This window comes from Dermochelys coriacea, chromosome 7 (assembly GCF_009764565.3).
Source record: "Dermochelys coriacea isolate rDerCor1 chromosome 7, rDerCor1.pri.v4, whole genome shotgun sequence".
Taxonomy (NCBI): Eukaryota; Metazoa; Chordata; order Testudines; family Dermochelyidae; genus Dermochelys; species Dermochelys coriacea.
In genome coordinates, this window is record NC_050074.1 from 62,044,905 (window position 1) to 62,060,029 (window position 15,125).

A 15,125-nucleotide genomic window follows, 5' to 3' on the forward strand; every position below is an offset into this window, starting at 1 on the left:
GTTTGAAGGATGATATGCCACCATATGGCACCCCATACTCCTTGGAAATGTGCTAACATTGTACATTGATTACTGCAGCTGTTCCGAAAAAGTATTTTTTAAAAAAATTCTTAGAAATTTTCTGTGAATTTCTTGTTTTTTCAACAAAAATTTTGTTTTATATGGGGGAAAAACACTTGCACATCTTATCTTCCTTTCCCCCATTTGTAAAAGGCTGAAGTAAAAAAAAATTCAGGATTTTTTTCTCCCTAACTTTAAATATTTTTCTCTTCCTTCCTTGTTTGATTGTGGAGTGCTGTGGGTGGTAGGTGTAGGGTGGAGTGCACAAAGTTACTTTACCTTTCCCTCTCCAATGAAAACAAAATTTGTTGAAAACATTCAGAATTTTTCATTTTGAAAATTTTCATAAAAGATAATCAAACACTTTAGCCAAAATGAAATTTGGCAAACACAATTGGTTTGGTTAAAAAGGTATTTTCTATTTATTAAAAATAAAAATGTTTGAAAGAAAATTTTCAATAAGCTCTGTTGCTTGCACACACTATTTCAGTATTTTGATACTTAGAATCTGGATGACTCAGATTATTTAACTGAAATGGATTGGGGTTCTTAGAACAGTTCAAAAGGTATTAACTCTTTGCTCTGCAAGCAAACTGGAGAAACAGGTTCCCATTCACTGCTGTTGGTGGTGTATGATGATGGCCTTCAGTGGCATTGTATTTAGGATAAAATCTTCTAAATCTGTTCAGATTTTATGCATGCACTTAAAGAACAAAGCAAAATATATTTTATGCTACACTGAACAAAAAGATAGTTTTTGAGTTTTAACCATTTTTTGAGTGTATGATATGTAATACTGTTTTAAATATGCCAATTAAATTAAATAAATTACAGTTTAATACTTCAGTACCTCTGTATATTTATAAAACTAATAAGTGCATAATTTTAATGGCAACCACTTTTCAAAATTATGTATTTTGTTTTATAGATTCTGTTTGAAGGACAGAATGTCATGTATTTGCAGTGGGTCATGATCAATACAGTATAATATGCCTACCTGTTGGAGGAATAGTTCTTAAATCTCCAAAGTCCATGGCATATTTATGTACATATAAAATGTCATTTTTACATTTATTTTCCTACAGTGGCTACTTATCTAAGCAGAGAAATACTGTGGTAGTATATGGGCTTGATGGTGGAATTATCTGGATTCAACATGAGTCTGTCAACACTTTAACTTGATGTCAGCAATGTGTAGCACATCTTAAATACTACTACACAGCATTTTGTTCTTTTTACATGGTTTTGGGCTATTCTGCTTTAGAGAAAAAATTCTGATTGTTATAACAATGTAAGTATAAATGAAATTTCTTTTGTGCTGTCTCCTCTCAAAGGTATATTCACTGAAGCCATTTTTATTATAATTTAGTTATATGATGATTGATACATTTAAGATGGATTGTGATCAGTATTTTGAGATGTGCTGGTGCTTCCCTATGCTTGTAAAACTAGTGGCACTCATAGAGACTGGCAGAAATCAAAATATCCACTGAGTATTTGTAGCTGTGGATAGTTGCACAATACTCATGCCTCCACTGATATTCTTAACTGTAATGGTCCAACATTTCCTAAATAACTGCAACTGGGAATAATTCATAGATTTGAAGGCTGGAAAGGAACCATTCTTATCTTCTAGTCTGATTTCAAAGATGAGGCCACAGCTAGCAGTGGATGATTGTAATGTTACATCACTGGCACATTGTATCTTGTCACTTCCAAAACCACCATTTTGTAGGATTCTACTTTTGGGAATTATGGAAGAAACAGAGTGCCAACTACCATGAGCGGGTCCTGTAGCTGTGTAGAAAGGAAAATCCATACATCCTTCACAGGCGTGTAGCATAGTACCCAAATATTTCCTATCTCATAGCAATTGAGAAATAAAAAAAACTTTTCCTTCCCTTTAAAGAAAGGAAAACTTGATCAAAATGTGAACCAAAGGTCTTTTAAATTTTCAGCACAATGTATTGAGTAATGCCTTGATACATACTGCATATTGTGAAGATATACAATTAAGTCTCACCCTGCCATCTCAGAATGTGATTCTATAAACAGATGTCTTTGTTACTATCTTCTCAAGTAATTTAACTGGAAAAAACCTGGGTTGGGTTCTGTTTGCTTTTTGGGGATTTTTGCAAATTGCTATCCACAGTGGTCCAGTATGTGAAGATTATTGATGCTTACCTTGTGGAGAAATAAAAATCCATCAAGCAATATTTCAGGAATGTTACCCACCCTTTTCCCAAATAGCAAATTAACAGGAGCCCATGTAACAAAGAGAATAAAAATGTTTATTTGTAAATATTCACCTTTAAGGTCCCAATGATATTTGTTTATATGTAGAATATGCAGTCTTCCCCCACCCTCCCTGCATCGCAGTAGCCTTTAAATTGCAGATAGACTTCCTCAGCACAGTCAGCACAGTAATTAGTGAAGCTTGGTCATTGCTCCTCTTATCATGTGATTTTTAAGAATGCATTATTAGAGCACTTACACAGCCAGTCTAGCTGCAACAGCCAGACATCAACAGCAGTGCCATTTTTCACAAAGAAAATGTTGAACAGGAGCCAAATGTTTGGTGGCAGAGTCTGTTGCTAGGAAATCAAGTTCCTGAGGCGATTAATGACAAAGCAAGCAATAACAAGAAGGCAGAATTACAGATTTAAAAGAGAAAAAAGTGGTTGGTGTTATAATTACCCAAAGAAATCTGCACTCATTAAATTGGCTGTTTTTTATGATTGACTTTAATTGGAGGTTAGCTCAGATATTTAGCTCCTTTCCCACCCCTTTAAACACACACATGAACATAATCTGTAGAACTGCAGACTTGTTTTTCTAAGCATTGAGAGGAGCTTGCCCTGTAATTTGATCCCCACTGACAGATGCATTTTCTATGCTGCCATTTTGAATTAACCTATTGTGCAACAATTTTCCTCTGCTCTGTTGAATAAAACATCAAGTCTTATTACCTCAGATGGATTTGATAGAGTAAAAGAATGTACTTCTAGCTGAAGTCGACTATTTGCAGTGAGTTCAGTGATTGAACTCTGCCAACAAGCACCAATAATTTGTGATATGTACTTAAAGCATGAGGTGAGGGGAAGAAAGAGCCATATGGGGGTTCTCTTTGGAAGTATGAATTTCAGACTGTCACCTCAAAGTAATATTGCTGTTTGCATTAAGGTGGTTCCCCAAGATGGGGAATTTTAGATAAGGTGTATTAACTAACAGAGTTTTTACCATTATTCAGATTTATTTAATTAGAATGTTTAAAAAAATTAACAGCTTGATGGCTTCTTTGGGACCATTCTTCCTGGAGATAGTCTTCCTCCCAAATTTGCACTTAATATAAAAAGATTTTTTTTAGAAAGAAAATTTTATTCTCTCATAGGAAAATGAATCTGACATTTAAATCCTGTGCTGTTTCATTGATCATTTTCAATTCCACAGAAAGAGCTGTTCCTATCTTATACAACTAGCTGTAACTGAGAAATTATCATGATACACTTACAGTACCTGTAAGTGAACATACAGAAGCTGAACTGTAAGAGCCACATGATGTCACAACTCTCCAAATCCCTAAACTGAAACAATAGAGCTGCAAGTATTCTAGCCAACAATACACACATTGCTAATCAGATGCCATTGCCAGGCTGTCTGCTTTGTTAAATACTCAGGTTCCCTGAGGCAAGAAGACAGCTGCTATAACTACTATGAAATTTGGTAGCTCAATCTATTTTTGCTACCCTTGGGCTATCAAGCTACTGTTAATTTAGACCACCCCAATTGGTACACTTCAGGGATTTTTTTTTCAGTGTTTGTAATTAAAATGATAAAACATCATTATTACTCAGAAGACATTGTGTACATTTTGTAGTTGACAGATACCTACAGAGATAAACTCAGCATGTAATTTTCGTTGACATAATGGTTGTAATTGCATTTCCCTTTTTAAAATATATTGCTTTTTAGAAAAAAATGGGAGGTGGGAAAATAGCATACTTTTATTTCATTAGCAAAATTTGTAAATCTGCTAGAATACTAAAACAGACTACTGGTAATGAGCCGCTTCAACTTCAAAACCTGAATCAGCCTTTATGCAAGTCAGGGAGTGAAAATAGATATTCATCAGCCTGAACACTACCACCAGGGGGAGAGAACCTCCGAGCATATAAATCCACATTGATCTATCTGACTGCAAGCAGATTTTGCAGCAGAGGCCTGCAAGTGTACTTATCCTGCTCTCCCAGATGACTCTGCCTTTAGGGATGTTGAGTCTCAAATTGTATGTAAAGTCTGGGCAGACTTAACACGCTATTTAAATGTAAATTAAAAAGAGAAGCTTCCATATTCAAGGGGGTATAGAGAGTCAATCTGAAGGAGATTTTTATTGCTATCCTCTTGCTTGTCAGTCTTATTAGATGCTATCCTTATGAGGATGTAAGATTTTAGTCTCTTACCACGTCACATTTCTTATGACCAGAGATCTCAAAAACAAAGCACAGGCAAATTTAGAAGAAGTTTACTGCTGTGAGTGGCATTGCTATTGCTGCTGTATCAAACAATATTTGAGGATGTCAGTATTTTCCTAATACACAGGTCTTTAAAAAAAAAATTCATTCATTCCAGAAAGGTTTTAAAACTACTGTAAAGATTCACCTTTGACATTGACATTATCCCCTGTGACAAAGTTCCTGCTCTACCTTGGTGGGTCTTGCACTTATTGGTGGATTTGCTCACCTTGGAGCTTCACAGCACCCCTCAGCGTGGCCGTTTTTCTGAATTCACAGTCCAGGTTGACTCCTCCTGTGTCTGACCAGGAGTTGGGAGGTTTGGGGGGAACCCGGGCCCGCCCTCTACTCTGGGTTCCAGCCCAGGGCCCTGTGGAATGCAGCTGTCTAGAGTGCCTCCTGGAACAGCTGTGCGACAGCTACAACTCCCTGGGCTACTTCCCCATGGCCTCCTCCCAACACCTTCTTTATCCTCACCATAGGACATTCCTCCTGATGTCTGATAATGCTTGTACTCCTCAGTCCTCCAACAGTCCGCATTCTCACTCTCAACTCCTAGTGCCTCTTGCTCCTAGCTCCTCACACACACACCACAAACTGAAGTGAGCTCCTTTTTAAAACCCAGGTGCCCGGATTAGCTGCCTTAATTGATTCTAGCAGCTTCTTGATTGGCTGCAGGTTTTCTAATCAGCCTGTCTGTCTTAATTGTCTCCAGAAGGTTCCTGATTGTTCTGGAACTTCCCTGTTACCTTATCCAGGGAAAAGGGACCTACTTAGCCTAGGGTTAATATATCTGCCTTCTATTACTCTCCTATAGCCATCAGGCTCGACCCTGTCACACCCGTCAGTTTGGGATAATTTTTTAATTAAAAGAGAATTAAAAAAAATAAAATAAATACTCAATACTTAATCACAATTGATCCAAGTTCTTGATTCTGTGTTTCTTCTACAAGAGTTAATCTCAATTACACACAAAACCATGGAAGTCTCTGTAATTCTAAAAACTGCATTCTTTATGTTTATCATTAAATGCTGCAGTAAAAATATGCAGTCCTGAATTCAGGCCTAGACAGGAAAAAAGCCTTATAAGAGTACAATTTTAAAGTGTTGTTCTGCTCGGGAAAATTACTGTAAATTGGGACTATGAAACTGTGTTTTCAGTCATGTTCAGATCAAATGTGCTCTGTTTACAAACAAAAAGATGATTTGACTAACACCAGTACCTGCAAATTCAACATGAGAGCTGAGAGTCAAGCTGGCTGAAAAGTAATGAGGCCTGGAGACCAAATCAAAATGTAATTTATACATGAGCAACCATAATAGGGGAAAGTGGAGTTGTAGATATAAATGAGAGTATAATCTATGTGCTGAAAAATTGACACTGGTGATAATGCACAAGAAGGAAAAAATGCAGCAGTGCTAGATGGGCATAGCTAGAAGTGCAGCCACTTGGGTGCCCCTTCTCTACGGCTTCCTGTGCCACAAACTATGGCTTTGAGCCACAATTTGAAATGTTTTATAACCTTCTAAAATGCAGGAAATTGTACTTGGTATTTCAAAAAGGCTATGGGCTTGCCTTGAACAAAATTGAAGGACAAAACAATTAGTTTCCTTGCTTTTATAGAAAGCAAAAATTAATATTATGGGTCTCCAAAAATGTGCACATTCCTTTGTAATTCAGAAACTGTGTTCCTTTCTTGGCTTCTACATCACGTGAACAAAGAAATTTAAAATGGCATTAGTCCACATTGTAGACTAATGTGCTTTGTGTTATCTGAGGAAGTGGGAAAGACTGGGACAAGATAGAAATGTCAAGTACACTTTTTGATACAATACATAATTCTCATTTAGAAAACTAGATGAAGTTTCTATGTAAATTACTTACTCATCAACATCATAAAGATTTGAGGCATGCAGAACTAGTGTATGATGACATAATAGTAGCAATTCCATGTTGGAGTAGGATGGGTGTAAAGATTCTGTGAAGACACTTCAGCACAAACTTTCAACAATAGTACACCAAAACCACAAGAAATAAACAAAATTTGTACCATTTTGTAATTGGACTTTCATCTGCTCCATTCAGTGCATTTCCGCTGGACTGTCAAGATTGTAAGCCCTAAAGGAAAGGGACCGCTTATTTTTCTATATATTGTACAGCAAATGCTAACTTTGCTAAATAAATAATGAATGGATTAATGGGGCTGATTACCATTTCAGCAAGATTCCGCTACTTGTTAACCCTATCTGAAGAATTATAGCCCACCGTGGCAGTAAATAGGGCTTCACTGATTAAACAAAATATTAATGATCTTGAACAAGAAAAACACGTAATGCTAGCTAGTGTCTGATTTAAACCAAAACAAGCCAAAGATGCTTTGGTCTTCTCTATGCTGGAAAGTGTTCTCCAGTATAGCCATATCCGCAAACCCTCTTAATGGAGATGCAGCTTATACCAACAAGAAAACTCATGTTGGTATTGACATGCCTGCAGATTTTTTAAGCATAAACCAGGCCTTGGACTTCATCCTGAGACTCTAACCGTCATTCACCCTCATGTCCCTACGTATTGTACATCTATGCCTGTGTTTCTATAACTGTGAAATGCTGAGAGAGCCTACACATGTAGAGATCTCAAAAAGAAAAAGGAGTACTTGTGGCACCTTAGAGACTAACATATTTATTTGAGCATAAGCTTTCGTGAGCTACAGCTCACTTCATCGGATGCATTTGGTGGAAAATACAGTGGGGAGATTTATATACACACACAAAAAACATGAAACAATGGGTTTTATCATACACCTCTGAGAGGTTTCAGAGTAGCAGCCGTGTTAGTCTGTATTCGGAAAAAGAAAAGGAGTACTTGTGGCACCTTAGAGACTAACAAATTTATTTGAGCATAAGCTTTCGTGAGCTACAGCTCACTTCATCGGATGCCACCAAATGCATCCGATGAAGTGAGCTGTAGCTCACGAAAGCTTACGCTCAAATAAATTTGTTAGTCTCTAACGTGCCACAAGTACTCCTTTTCTTTTTACTGTAAGGAGAGTGATCATTTAAGGTGAGCCATCACCAGCAGCGGGGGCGGGGAAAGGAGGAAAACCTTTCATGATGACAAGCAAGGCAGGCCATTTCTAGCAGTTAACAAGAACATCTGAGGAACAGTGGGATGGGGGGGAGAAATAACATGGGGAAATAGTTTTACTTTGTGTAATGACTCATCCATTCCCAGTCTCTATTCAAGCCTAAGTTAATTGTATCCAGTTTGCAAATTAATTCCAATTCAGCAGTCTCTCGTTGGAGTCTGTTTTTGAAGTTTTTTTTGTTGAAGGATAGCCACTCTCAGGTCTGTAATCGAGTGACCGGAGAGATTGAAGTGTTCTCCGACTGGTTTTTGAATGTTATAATTCTTGACGTCTGCTTTTAAGCTCCCACTACTGGCTCTGTTTAACACACCATCTTCCAAGCCCACACAGTCAGTGTGCCTTTATTTTGATGAGCTGCTCATCAGTACTAATATTGCTCTCTAGTACTAATAATGATTTACAAAGAAATCTCTTCAGAATACAGCACTCCCTCCCCCAAGGCTATACCCATTTTTTCCACTATAATCACACTTTGCATAGGTTCATAGAGCAAAAATAGTGGGTATCCAACCTATCCCATGTTCCACTTGCCTCCCTTTTTTCTTCTTTATGCCTCATTCTTTGTGCCCTTCATCAAAAGCAAATTAGGGATTTGTGGGGCCCTCGGCCAGAGCAAGTGGGGGCCCCTCACCACTCCTTTTGCCTATAGTTTCTCTCAACCCTCCCACCAATCGCTTCTGTCAGGGAAATGGGGTCAGGGTGCTGGGACTTCCCCCATCTGCCTAGTGCTCCTGTCGAGCAGTGGGTTGGGGCATGAGGGCTTGCCCTGCTCCTCAGCAGGAGCTCCGGGCAGGCAGAGCGGGTTGGGCACGGGGGTGCCCATTTTTCCAGGAGCACCCATCGGCCGGGGCCCCTGGGCATGGGCCCTGTTGGCCAACTGGCTAATCTGCCACTGCCTTGCAATCCTTGATAACTCATACCTCTTGCCTCTGCCCTCCACAAATGCTCTCTTCCATAATGTTCCTTCTGACCACGCTGTACACTACACACACTCAGAAAGACATACCTAGAATAAGAAGCCACATTACATGCTGGATAGCATCAGCTACTGCTACCCCCCTTTCCATATCTCAACTGGGGAGGTATTACTACATTGCATCAGGTGAGATTCCACTGCCACGGAACTAATTGCAAACAATAGCAACATTTGCATTCACAACATATCACACATATTATCCATGTTATAAAACACAGTAACACTTACAATGTATACAGCCATTGTCATCTACAGATCTCTACATATTTCAGAGTAGCAGCCGTGTTAGTCTGTATTTGCGAAAAGAAAAAGGAGTACTTGTGGCACCTTAGAGACTAACAAATTTATTTGAGCATAAGCTTTCGTGAGCTACAGCTCACTTCATCGGATGCATTTGGTGGAAAATACAGTGGGGAGATTTATATACACACACAGAGAACATGAAACAATGGGTTTTATCATACACACTAAGTGATCACTTAAGATGAGCCATCACAGCAGTGGGTGGGGGGGGACCTTTCATGGTGACAAGCAAGGTAGGCCATTTCCAACAATTAACAAAAACATCTGAGAAACGGTGGGGGGTGGGGTGGGGGGGAGAAATAACATGGGGAAATAGTTTTACTTTGTGTAATGACTCATCCATTCCCAGTCTCTATTCAAGCCTAAGTTAATTGTATCCAGTTTGCAAATTAATTCCAATTCAGCAGTCTCTCGTTGGAGTCTGTCTTTGAAGTTTTTTTGTTGAAGGATAGCCACTCTCAGGTCTGTGATCGAGTGACCAGAGAGATTGAAGTGTTCTCCAACTGGTTTTTGACCTAAAAGAATAAATGGACACAAATCAGACATCAAGGGAGCTTGAGCAGCGTCTTCCATTGGGGGTACACAAAAAGCGAGCAGCATTCATGGCTATGCTTAATACCATTAATTTTGGCACTCTTTGTGCTAGTAGTTCCTGTAGTACAGGGGTTCTCAAACTGGAGGTTGGGACCCCTCAGAGGGTTGCGAGGTTATTACATGGGGAATCGCAAGCTGTCAGCCTCTACCCCTACATCCAGCATTTATAATGGTGTTAAATATATAAAAAAGTGTATTTAATTTATAAGGGAAGTCACACTCAGAGGCTTGCTATTTGAAAGGGATCACCAGTACAAAAGTTTGAGAACCACTGCTGTACTCCTTGCTTATAGACAGCCCCCCAACCTGAAGCAAATACTCACCAGCAACCACACAACAGAACCACTAACCCAGGAACCTATCCTTTCAATAAAGCCCGTTGCCAACTGCGTCCACATATCTATTCAGGGGACACCATCATAGGGCCTAATCACATCAGCCACACCATCAGAGGCTCGTTCACCTGCACATCTATCAATGTGATATATGCCATCATGTGCCAGCAATGCCCCTCTGCCATGTACATTGGTCAAACTGGACAGTCTCTACGTAAAAGAATAAATGGACACAAATCAGACATCAAGAATTATAACATCCAAAAACCAATTGGAGTACACTTCAATCTCTCTGGTCACTCGATCACAGACTTAAGACTGGCTATCCTTCAACAAAAAAGCTTCAAAAACAGACTCCAACGAGAGACTGTTGAATTGGAATTAATTTGCAAACTGGATACAATTAACTTAGGCTTGAAAAGAGACTGGGAGTGGATGAGTCATTACACAAAGTAAAACTAATTCCCCATGTTTATTCCCCCCCTCACCCCGCACTGTTCCTCAGATGTTCTTGTCAACTGCTGGAAATGGCCCACCTTGATTATCACTACAAAAGGTCCCCCGCCTCCCCCTCCTGCTGGTAATAGCTCACCTTAAGTGATCACTCTGGTTACAGTAAAAAAGGACTTGTGGCACCTTAGAGACTAACAAATTTATTTGGGTATAAGCTTTCGTGAGCTACAGCTCACTTCATCGGAAGCAGCTCACGAAAGCTTATGCTCAAATAAGTTTGTAAGTCTCTAAGGTGCCACAAGTCCTCCTTTTCTTTTTGAGAATACAGGCTAACACGGTTGCTACTCTGAAATCTGGTTACAGTGTGTATGGTAACACCCATTGTTTCACGTTCTCTATGTATATAAATCTCCCCACTGTATTTTCCACTAAATGCATCCGATGAAGTGAGCTGTAGTTCATGAAAGCTTATGCTCAAATAAATATGTTAGTCTCTAAGGTGCCACAAGTACTCCTTTTCTTTTTGCGAATACAGACTAACACGGCTGCTACTCTGAATGTGTAGTTTGTAATCGCAGTAGGATAAGGTAAGAATTAGTTTCATCCTTGGGTATTAATGTAGTGCATTTTCTGGGTTGGGGTCTAAACCATAATGTAATTTTCTTTGTTTTTATATATTTATTACTTCAAGCTGAGGATTCTGTATCTTGCTGTAGAGAACTCATAAAGCAGTGTGCAGTACCTGGAATAGCTCATCATTTCATTGATTTTAAACATTAATTCAATTTTAGAGCAGTGACCCATTGAAGAAATATATTTATAAACTTCACAGGATTCGAAATATTCAGCTATACTATAGGTCCAGTTTTCTTTTGAGAAAAAAAAGTTTTCAATGGGGGTTGATAAAGGATAGCAAGCATTCATTCCTCAGGACTAGTGCTGTCCCTAAGTACTTCTTTCAACTGCTGAGAATGGGCTGAAGAGATACTCTGCTGAGGGCTGTAGATTCTTATCTGCCTAATTGAGCCATCATTTGTTGACAAGAGTGAAATCATGTGACTTGCCTTAATGCATTTCTCAGTAACAGCAGGTGGCTAGAATGTAGTTCATGTAAGAGTAATACCAATAGAAATGTTGTTAGAATGTTCATAGTGGCCTTGGATGTGAAATAATTTGAGGGTGGCATTAGAACAATAAAGACAATTGTCTGAACCTTTTCATAGGATAATTTTTGGAAGGAAAAAAGGTAGTATGTTGGTCAAAGTGTTCGGAGTTTAAACTTTTAGTAACTTTGAAAATACTAAAACATTTATTAGAAAGCCCTGAAAAGATTGGAATATGAAATTAATTTATATGCTGCTTTGTTTCACTGCCTGCTATACTAATTAATAACTAATATTAGTAAAGTAGAAAGCTGTTGGCATTTTTTTCTTCAAGCAAAACTATTATAATGATGTCAATTCATACGTTCATCTTCATGAGGTGATTGTACACCAGGGAAGGAGGTGATAGAAACATTCAGCAATATCAGCTCTTAGGTGGATATTGGAAAAGGATGTTTCTAAGTGTCCTATAAGGGTGCATTATTTGCTTTTTTTCTGTTCATGTGATCATATCATCTGCAAGGAATTGCTTTAATTTCAGCCATATTCCCTAACCAAATTTCTTATAGTATAGAACATAGGTTTATAGACTTACTACTGTCTTCTGGGAGTGAAATCAGTGTCTTTTGGGAAGATGTCTACTGAACAGAACAGGTTTCTGTACAATATTACAGGTTTCAGAGTAGCAGCCGTGTTAGTCTGTATTCGCAAAAAGAAAAGGAGTACTTGTGGCACCTTAGAGACTAACAAATGTATTAGAGCATAAGCTTTCGTGAGCTACAGCTCACTTCATCGGATGCATTTGGTGGAAAAAACAGAGGAGAGATTTATATACACACACACAGAGAACATGAAACAATGGGTTTATCATACACACTGTAAGGAGAGTGATCACTTAAGATAAGCCATCACCAACAGCAGGGGGGGAAGGAGGAAAACCTTTCATGGTGACAAGCAGGTAGGCTAATTCCAGCAGTTAACAAGAATATCAGAGGAACAGTGGGGGGTGGGGTGGGGGGGGAGAAATACCATGGGGAAATAGTTTTACTTTGTGTAATGACTCATCCATTCCCAGTCTCTATTCAAGCCTAAGTTAATTGTATCCAGTTTGCAAATTAATTCCAATTCAGCAGTCTCTCGTTGGAGTCTGTTTTTGAAGCTTTTTTGTTGAAGTATAGCCACTCTTAGGTCTGTGATTGAGTGACCAGAGAGATTGAAGTGTTCTCCAACTGGTTTTTGAATGTTATAATTCTTGACGTCTGATTTGTGTCCATTCATTCTTTTACGTAGAGACTGTCCAGTTTGGCCAATGTACATGGCAGAGGGGCATTGCTGGCACATGATGGCATATATCACATTGGTAGATGCGCAGGTGAAGGAGCCTCTGATAGTGTGGCTGATGTGATTAGGCCCTATGATGGTATCCCCTGAATAGATATGTGGACAGAGTTGGCAACGGGCGTTGTTGCAAGGATAGGTTCTTGGGTTAGTGGTTCTGTTGTGTGGTGTGTGGTTGCTGGTGAGTATTTGCTTCAGATTGGGGGGCTGTCTGTAAGCAAGGACTGGTCTGTCTTCCAAGATCTGAGAGAGCGATGGCTCGTCCTTCAGGATAGGTTGTAGATCCTTGATGATGCGTTTGAGAGGTTTTAGTTGGGGGCTGAAGGTGATGGCTAGTGGCGTTCTGTTGTTTTCTTTGTTGATCATATGCTCTAATAAATTTGTTAGTCTCTAAGGTGCCACAAGTACTCCTTTTCTTTTTGCGAATACAGACTAACACGGCTGCTACTCTGAAACCTGTGATTATGCAAGGCACTGAATTTAGCCGTATAGAGTGGAAATCTGTCAACTTCATGAAAAAACTCGCACAGATACAGACAGACATCATCTTCCTCTCCAAATGCAAACAGATAGACATCATACCGAAAGGACTGAAGGTAAAAAATCCATTACAATCTACATACCACACAGACTATGCTGACAGCTTGTGCCACACACTCTCAGGAAACTGCGGAACCACCTGATCAACATTCTCTACAGCAAACAGGGAAAGATTAAGAATGAGCTCTCAAAACTGGATACTCTCATAAAGACCCAACCTTCCACACAAACTTCCTCGTGGCTGGACTTTACAAAAACTAGACAAGCCATTTACAAAACACACTTTGATTCTCTACAAAAGAAAAAGGACACTAAGCTATCTAAACTACTATATGCCATAAGGGGCCACAACAATGGTTCCCGTAACCCACCCAGCAATATTGTTAATCTATCCAACTATACTCTTAGCCCAGCGGAAGAATCTGTCCTATCTCGGGGCCTCTCCTTTTGCCCCTCCACCCCCACGAACATGATACAGTTCTGCGGTGACCTAGAATCCTATTTTCGACGTCTCAGACTCAAGGAATATTTCCAACACACCTCTGACCAACATATTAACCCACAGAGACCTTCCTGCCAACACTACAAAAAGAAGGATTCTGGGTGGACTCCTCCTGAAGGTCGAAACAGCAGCCTGGATTTCTACATAGACTGCTTCCGCCGACGTGCACGAGCTGAAATTGTGGAAAAGCAGCATCGCTTACCCCATAACCTCAGCCATGCAGAACACTTTGCCATCCACAGCCTCAGAAACAACTCTGACATCATAATCAAAAAGGCTGACAAAGGAGGTGCTGTCGTCATCATGAATAGGTCGGAGTATGAACAAGAGGCTACTAGGCAGCTCTCCAACACCACTTTCTACAAGCCATTACCCTCTGATCCCACTGAGAGTTACCAAAAGAAACTACAGCATTTGCTCAAGAAACTCCCTGAAAAAGCACAAGAACAAATCCGCACAGACACACCCCTGGAGCCCCGACCTGGGGTATTCTATCTGCTACCCAAGATCCATAAACCTGGAAATCCTGGACGCCCCATCATCTCAGGCATTGGCACCCTGACAGCAGGATTGTCTGGCTATGTAGACTCCCTCCTCAGGCCCTTCGTTACCAGCACTCCCAGCTATCTTCGAGACACCACCGATTTCCTGAGGAAACTACAGTCCATTGGTGATCTTCCTAAAAACACCATCCTAGCCACTATGGATGTAGAAGCCCTCTACACCAACATTCCACACAAAGATGGACTACGAGCCGTCAGGAACAGTATCCCCGATACTGTCACGGCTAACCTGGTGGCAGAACTTTGTGACTTTGTCCTGACCCATAACTATTTCACATTTGGTGACAATGTATACCTTCAAATCAGCGGCACTGCGATGGGTACCCGCATGGCCCCACAGTATGCCAACATTTTTATGGCTGACTTAGAACAACGCTTCCTCAGCTCTCGTCCCCTAATGCCCCTACTCTACTTGCGCTACATTGATGACATCTTCATCATCTGGACCCATGGAAAAGAAGCTCTTGAGGAATTCCACCATGATTTCAACAATTTCCATCCCACCATCAACCTCAGCCTGGACCAGTCCACACAAGAGATCCACTTCCTGGACACTACGGTGCTAATAAGCGATGGTCACATAACCACCACCCTATATCGGAAACCTACTGACCGCTATTCCTACCTACATGTCTCTAGCTTTCATCCAGATCATACCACTCGATCCATTGTCTACAGCCAAGCGCTACAATATAACCGCA

At 39.9% G+C, this 15,125-nt stretch overlaps 1 protein-coding gene across 7 annotated transcripts in view; it reads left to right on the top strand.

Annotated features, from left to right (window-relative positions):
• Positions 1-15,125, top strand: part of ADK (adenosine kinase) — a 553,898-nt gene that overhangs the window by 291,724 nt on the left and 247,049 nt on the right. The gene's annotated exons all lie outside the window — the stretch shown is intronic.